Source organism: Crocodylus siamensis, chromosome 1, assembly GCF_052110815.1.
Source record: "Crocodylus siamensis isolate JL-2025a chromosome 1, ASM5211081v1, whole genome shotgun sequence".
NCBI lineage: Eukaryota > Metazoa > Chordata > Crocodylia > Crocodylidae > Crocodylus > Crocodylus siamensis.
This window is the reverse complement of record NC_143395.1, coordinates 182,190,908-182,198,154: the sequence shown is the minus strand read 5'-3', so window position 1 is coordinate 182,198,154 and position 7,247 is coordinate 182,190,908.

Here is a 7,247-nt window from a genome sequence, read left to right as displayed (position 1 = left end):
GTCAGATAAAGAGGGGGAGAAGTTGTGGCAATAGACTATCTATTTGCAAAATTACATAAAGGCTAGATACAGACAGTGAAAAAGCCTGAGGCTGAATTGGTTCAGCCTTTGCAGGTTAGTCTAAACTGCACAGATTAAATTGAAACAGAAGTGAACAGACTCATCGATTCATAGACTGTAAGGCTAGAAGGGACCTTGGAAGACCATCAGGTCCAGCCCCTTCTGCCAGGCAGGAAAGAAAGATGAGGTCAGGTGACCCCAGCAAGATGACTATCTAGTCTCCTCTTGAAGATTTCCAGGGTAGGTGATTTGCACCACCTCTGGAGGAAGCTTATTCCACAGTCTGGACACCCTAACTGTAAAGTTTTTCCTAATGTTGAGCCCAAAACAGTCATCCAGGAGTTTGTGACCATTACTCCTCGTTCTCTCCAAGGGCACCCTGGTGAACAGTTGGTCACTGAGCCCTGATGTACTCCTCTGACGTAGCAGTAAACTGCTACCAAGTCCCCTCTCAGCCTTCTCTTCTTCAGGTGGAAGAGTCCCTCAGCCTTTCCTTATATGGCTTGTAGTGCAAGCCCCTGATTAATCATACGTGTGGCCCTTCTCTGGACTCTCTCAAGTTGTACCACATCCTTGTTAAAGTGTGGTGCCCAGAACTGGATGCAGTACTCCAGCTGGGATCTCACCAGTGCCGAGTAGAGCAAAAGAATCATGTCCTTGGTTTTGGTGCAGATGCACTGATTGATGCATGCCAGAGTATTATCTGCCCTGCTGGCAACAGAGCCACATTGTTGGCTCATATTCATGTTGTGGTCTATTACTACCTCCAGGTCTCTTTCATTTGTAGGGCTGGTCAGGTTGGCGTTGCCAAGCCTGTAGGTGTGCAGGGATTGTTCATCCCCAGGTGGAGCAATTTCTTGACGTTGGACTTCATCTGGTTCTGACTCTCTCAACTTGCTAGCCTGTCTAGATCCTCCTTGTGAGAGAGGCAGTGAAAGCCCCTCTAACGTTTCTCAGTTAAGCCCAGTTAAGTCTTCCAATTTTCTCATGAGAACATCGTGAGATATCAGATCAAAGGCTTTTTGGAAGTCATATCTACCACTTATCCAGGTGGCAAGTCACCTGACTGTGTAAAAGTAGATGAGGTTGGTTGGAAAAAACCTGCCCATTATATGCTGGCTGTTGTTCAAAATCCTACCTTCTGCTAGCCTATTGCACATAGACTCCAAAATGATTTTTTCCAGGATTTTCCCTGGGATAGAAGTTAGGCTAATTGGCCTATAGTTACCTGGGTCATCCCTCCTCCGTTTCTTGAAGATAGGCACAACATTGTCCCTCTTCCAGTCCTCAGGGACTTCTCTGGAGCACCATGAGTTTTGGAAAGGTTTCACCAGGGGCTCTGCGATGATGTCAGCCAGCTCCTTCAGCACCCTCGGATGGAGTTCATCAAGTCCTGCTGAGTTATATATGTCTAATTTCTTTAATTGATCACGTACCAGTTCTACAGCAACAGTAGGAAGGCAGTCATTTCTGCCCTGCTCATTCTGTACCCTATCTGGCATGATTTTCCCCATGGCCCGGTGAAACACCGAGGCAAAATAGTAATTCAGGAGTTCAGTTTTCTCCTGAGTGTAGGTAACCAGTTGTCCTGAGTTGTTGAACAATGGCCCCACATTCCCATTTGCTTTACTCTTGTTCCCTACATACCTAAAGAAGGACTTTTTGTTGTCCTTGATTCCTGTTGCTAATCTAAGTTCAGTTGCCACCTTGGCCTTTCTAATTTATTCCCTACAAGTATGGGCTGTTGTTGTATAGTCCTCCTTGGGGCCTGTCCCCAACTTCCATTGTTTGTATGCCTCTTTCTTCTTTCTAAGGGGGACTGTGATTTCCCTGTTTAGCCAGGAAGGTTTTGCAGCCCTTCTGCTGCCCTTTCTCCATGTGGAAATAGACTTTCTTTGTGCTTCAAGGATTGTGTCCTTAAGGAGGGACCACTTTTCACGTATATCTTTTGCCTTTGGTCCCTGGTCCTGCAGCACTTGCCCTACTAGTGACCTGAGTGTCACAGGCCAGCTGGGAACTGTGAGTGTATCAGTTTGGTTGCAGGCTGACTGGGTGCTGCAACTGTATCAGCCACTGGGCTGTTTTGGTTTGGATCGAGGAGGTGGAGTTGGGGGTGAAGCAAAGACAAGTTTCACTTATAACAATAAAGATAAATTTTATTTATAGCAGCAAAATAGCAACAAAAATATGTTTAAACAGCAAAATATGGTTTACACGTATAACAGTTAACAAAAAGGTTAAGCTAATAAACAGACAATATAGCAATAAAAGTTAAAAATTGGCAGTGATAATAGAAACAGACAGACAAATTGACAAAGAGTTCCCACTTGGTTGGCAACTTATCGATAGTCCGTCAGTGACAAGTACATGTCAAGTTGATCCAGCAAAGTCAGGCGTCCCTGATCAACACTGTCGGATTGAGCATCAACTAGGGAAGGTCCCTCAGTCAGGATCTGGTCCTTGCTCAAACTGGGAGTCTGGAGTCCAGGCTTGGAACAGCAATAACCATTCTGTTCCGTCCTCCTTACTGGTCACCTGACGTGCATGTTCCTTTATATCCTGGCCTATGCTAATCTGTTGACTTTAGAGCCACTCGCAATCTTACCCTACAGCTGTTACCCTATGGGGTTAAAAGGTGTTAGAAATTATTATAATAGGTTACTGGCTTAACTTGGGTTTACCCAATAATCAAATCACACCACATCACTTTGGGGTCTGAGATTAGCATTTTTCCCCGCCTAAATTCAATCCACTTGGAATTTTTTGAAATGTGTTAATTATACCTTGTGGTCAGGTTTGCCAGTTTTACTGACCTTTAAGCAAAAATTGTTAAATCAGCTAAAGTTTACAGTTTTATTTTCTAGTTCTGCTTCTTAGGGCCCATGTTAGTCTTATGATTGGTACAGACAGTTAATTTTATTATGGCTATGCTTCTGACAGACAGTCTGCAGGAAACAATCTTGCAAACTTTGCCTTAGCTAATATTAACTATATGCTATTACCAGATACTTTCAAGAAGCAAATCTTTTTTTGCTATAAGTTGTTCTTTAACCCCTTTGGTTCTGGCCGTCACACCTGAGCTTGTTGAAATTTGCATTTTTGAAGTCCAAGACTTCAACCCTGCTATCAGATTTGTCTGTCTTGCAATGGACAGTGAATGTGATGGTTTCATGGTCACTGTTGCCCAGGCCACCCCCTATTTTTAAGTCATTTTAAAGTCATTAACCCTATTTTTCACACATTTACCTTTGATTCAGGAAATGTAGCCACATGCCCACAGTGGCTCAGGCCAGAAACTTGGCGTGGTAGAGCACAGTTCTCTGGCTGTGTGTTCATTTCCTCTTCTTACTGCCCCTGAGGTCCCTGGGATTTGCAGTCCAGAATTACAACAGCAGGATATTGCAGGATTGTTCATCACTTTCTCATCTTGCTTCCAGGTGCCTCTGGGATTTCGAGTACACAGTTGCAGCCAGCAGTAAGTTTAAGCAGGGGAAGAGGTGTTTAATCCCCCTCCCTGGCCCCAGCCCCCAGCCAAGGTTTTCCTTGATGGGGGGGACACACAGTTTTTGCCCCCCCGTAGACTGGGCTGCATCCCCAGCCGGTCTTGCACCCCCTTTCCCCCGCTTATCAGCCAGCACAGCTTGGGAGCAGAGGGATGGTGCCAGCCCTGCTCTTTGGAGCAGACAGCACAGCCCAGTCCAGGGCTGGAAAGCATGTTGGGATGCTTGCGGACTGTGAGTTAACTTAAACCAGGAAGGGGTCTGGGACAGAAGTTTCAGTCAGTTAAGTCTGATAATAAATTCAACCAGGTTTATCTTAAACCAGTTTCAGCCATTTTGAAACTGGCTTATGTGCACTGTGCTTTCTGTTCTGTTACAGGTTTAAACCAGTTTCTGATCACTTAAACTGGTTTCTATGTAACTTCTGGCCCTAGCCTCAAAGAAATGATAATTCTTTTAATCTAATGATTTCCATGAATTAGTAAGGGTATAGTAGTCAGATTTCAAGACAGTCCATGTCATTGATACTTGTTCTAAAAGCTTGGGTCACAAAATAATACCTTGTTTTAAAATCAATTAGCCTAAATCACCAGTTGTATTAAAGATCTTTTCCACCTTCCAGCTATTAGGGTATACTATCTGCTATATCTTCCTGAACAGCAACACCCAGAGTACTTCTGAGTTGCTGAGCCCCAGATTTTAGGCTCATGTTTCAATCAGAGCACTTGGAGTATGTCTGAGGAAAGAGAACTCAATGTAGCTAAAATGCCTTTTTCCCCCCGCAATTTTGCAGCAGCTGAGACCACTGAGGCCCAAGCAATGAAGAAGCCAGCAGGCCTGGAGGCTTGCATTGTATTTCCGGGGCTGAGCATCATGCTGACAGGGAAAATGCAGATGTTTGTGGCTGCCCCTGGCATCTTCTTCCAGGGCACAGAGCCCTCCCTCAGGGTATTGATTTTTTTTTTTTTAAATGAAGTGTGGGGTGATATGTATGTGTGTGTGGTGCTGGTTTAGGCGGGGAGGTTCGGAAAACACAGGAGCTGGTCTTGTTGGCTGGCTAAGGTATTTGTGTGCTGAACTACTGGTGGGAAGGTTGTGAGTGCAAGGCTGGGTTTTGGTCCAGAGACTCAGCTGGTAAGTGGGTTCCCAGTAGGCATGAGGATTTGTTTTTTTCACTAGGACACATGGCGAGCTGTGATGAGCCCCAGAACCAATCAAAGTAGTGCTAGGGCTCTGGGGCTGAAAGCTGCAGGGCTCACCATGGCACGCTGAAACCCTTCAAGGGTTTGAATTTTTAAAATTATTATTATGATGATTAAGTGTGGGGTGCTGGTGTGCATGTATGTGAGTGTGGTCCTGATCTAGGCAGGGAAGTGGGGAAGACCACAGTGCTGATCTTGCTGTATGGCTTAGGGCAGTAGTTGTCAACTAGGTGTATGCATACCCCTAGGGTACTTAAAAAGTTTGTAGGAGGTACAGGGGGCCTCCTACTGCTGTGCACACCCTGGCAGAGGCCCAAAGGGCACACGCCCCCCAATCAGTGTGTGCAGCATAGGTGGTTGCCGCTGCCCACTGAGCTATATGTGCCACTGCAGCTGCCCCAGGAGCAGGACGATGCCACATGCCTGCTACGGCTGGGCTGCACTGCACCCCCTGCCTGCCTGGGAGCGGGATACACATGGCATTGCACCACTCCCCCAGTAATTTTAATATAAAGGGGTACATGAGCTGACACTTTGAGACAGAAGGGGCACACTTGTTAAAAAAGGTTGAAAACCCCTGGTTTAAGGGTTTGCATACGGAGCTCCTAGCAAAACCAGTTGCAAGTTCAATGCTGGGTATATAGATCTCTTGTAGGCATGAGGAAAGCTTTTTTTCACCACGACACTTGGCAAACTGCGATGGTCCCAAGAACCAGTGGGATTAGTGCTGGGGCTAGGGGGTTGAAAGCTGCAGGACTCACTGAATCCAAGATTTAGGCCTGTGCTTCAATCGGAGCACTCTGAGGAAGGCCAAAATGTTTTTTTTTGTTTTTCAATTTTGGGGTACCTGAAGTTGTTGAGGCCAGAGCAGCAAAGCAGCCAGCAGGCCTGGAGGCTTGCATTGTATCTCTGGGGCTGAGTGTCATGCTGGCAGGGAAAAGGGAGATGTTTGTGGCTGCCTATGGACTCTTCTTGTGGGGTACAGGGCTGTCCGTCAAGGGTTTGAATTTTTTTTTTTTAAGTGCGGGGTGGTGGTGCACATATGTGACTGTGGTCCTGGTCTAAGCAGGGAGGTGGGGCAGGCCCAGGCACAGGTCTTATTGTCTGGCTTAGTAGTTTATGTGCTGAGCTTTTAAGCACAAAGGTTGTGAGTTTGAGGGTGCATGTGGGCAGAGGCTCCTCTGGGAATTGGGTCCTTGGTGGGCATGAAGAAAAGCTTTTTTTCACCACGACACATGGCAAGCTGTGATGGGCCTCAGAGCCAATTGGACTAGTGCTAGGGCTCCCTGGCTGAAAGCTTCAGGACTTGGCATGGCATGCTGAAACCCTTTGAGTTACGGCATGCCACGTCAAGTCCCAGATTTTAGGCCCGCACTTCAGTCAGAGCACTTGGGATGTCCCTGAAGAAGGGGAACCTGGTGCAACCAAAATGTTTTCTTTTCTTTTTCAATTTTGTGGCAGATGAGACCATTGAGGCCCAAGCAGTGAAGAAGCCAGCAGGCCTGGAGGCTTGCATTGTATCTCTGGGGCTGAGCATCATGATGGCAGGGAAGAGGGGGATGTTTGTGGCTTCCTGTGGCCTCTTCTTTTGGGGTGCAGGACTGTCCCTCAGGGCATTGAATTTTTTTTTTAAAGTGTGGAGGTGGTAGTTGTCTGTCAAGAATTATGGGGAGTAGGGGCAGGGGGGGCTGAGATGGGGTGCCGCCACCTAACGCCCCATGCTGCCACCATTCTGCCTCTTGCCTTCTGACCCCACCTCATCCAGTCCTTGGCACCCCTTGCAGGGAGCAGGGTGTGGGAGCTGAGGCCACAGCTCGTGGCCTTGGCTCCCGCATCCTCCGTCTAGTCCTTGGCGTGGCTTTGGAATAATTGCGGTGCTCCTTCATGCTTGGAGCACTCCAATTGGCTGTTTCTGTCAGCCAATCATAGTACAAATAAAGCATTATGGACAGACAGACTTAGGCTTTTATAATGTTAGAACGTGTATGTGGTACTAGTTAGGCTGGGAAGGCACAGGTGCTGGTTTTGTGTTTTGGCTCAGGGGTTTGCATGCTAGAGTTGGGTTGGGAAAGCTGTGAGCTCATGTCGGGGTGTGAGTACCCAGACTCAGCCAGGCAGTGGGTCGCTGGTGGGCATGAGGAATTTGTGTTTTCTCCCTGACATATGGTGAGCTGCAGTGGGCCCCAAAATACATTGGACCAGTGCCAGGGCTGAAAGCTGCAGGGCTTTGCTTGCCACATCGAGCCCCAGGTTAGGCCTATGCTTCAATCGGAGCACTTGGGACTGTTCCTGAGGAAGTAGAACTTGGTGTGGCCAAAATGTATTTTTTTCTTTTTCAATTTTGGGGCAGCCGAAACCATTGAGACTCATTGTATTTCTGGGGCTGAGCATCATGATGGCAGGGAAAACGGGGGTGTTTGTGGCTTCCTGTGGCCTCTTCTTCTGGGGCACAGGGCTGTCCCTTACGGCACTGAATTTTTTATTG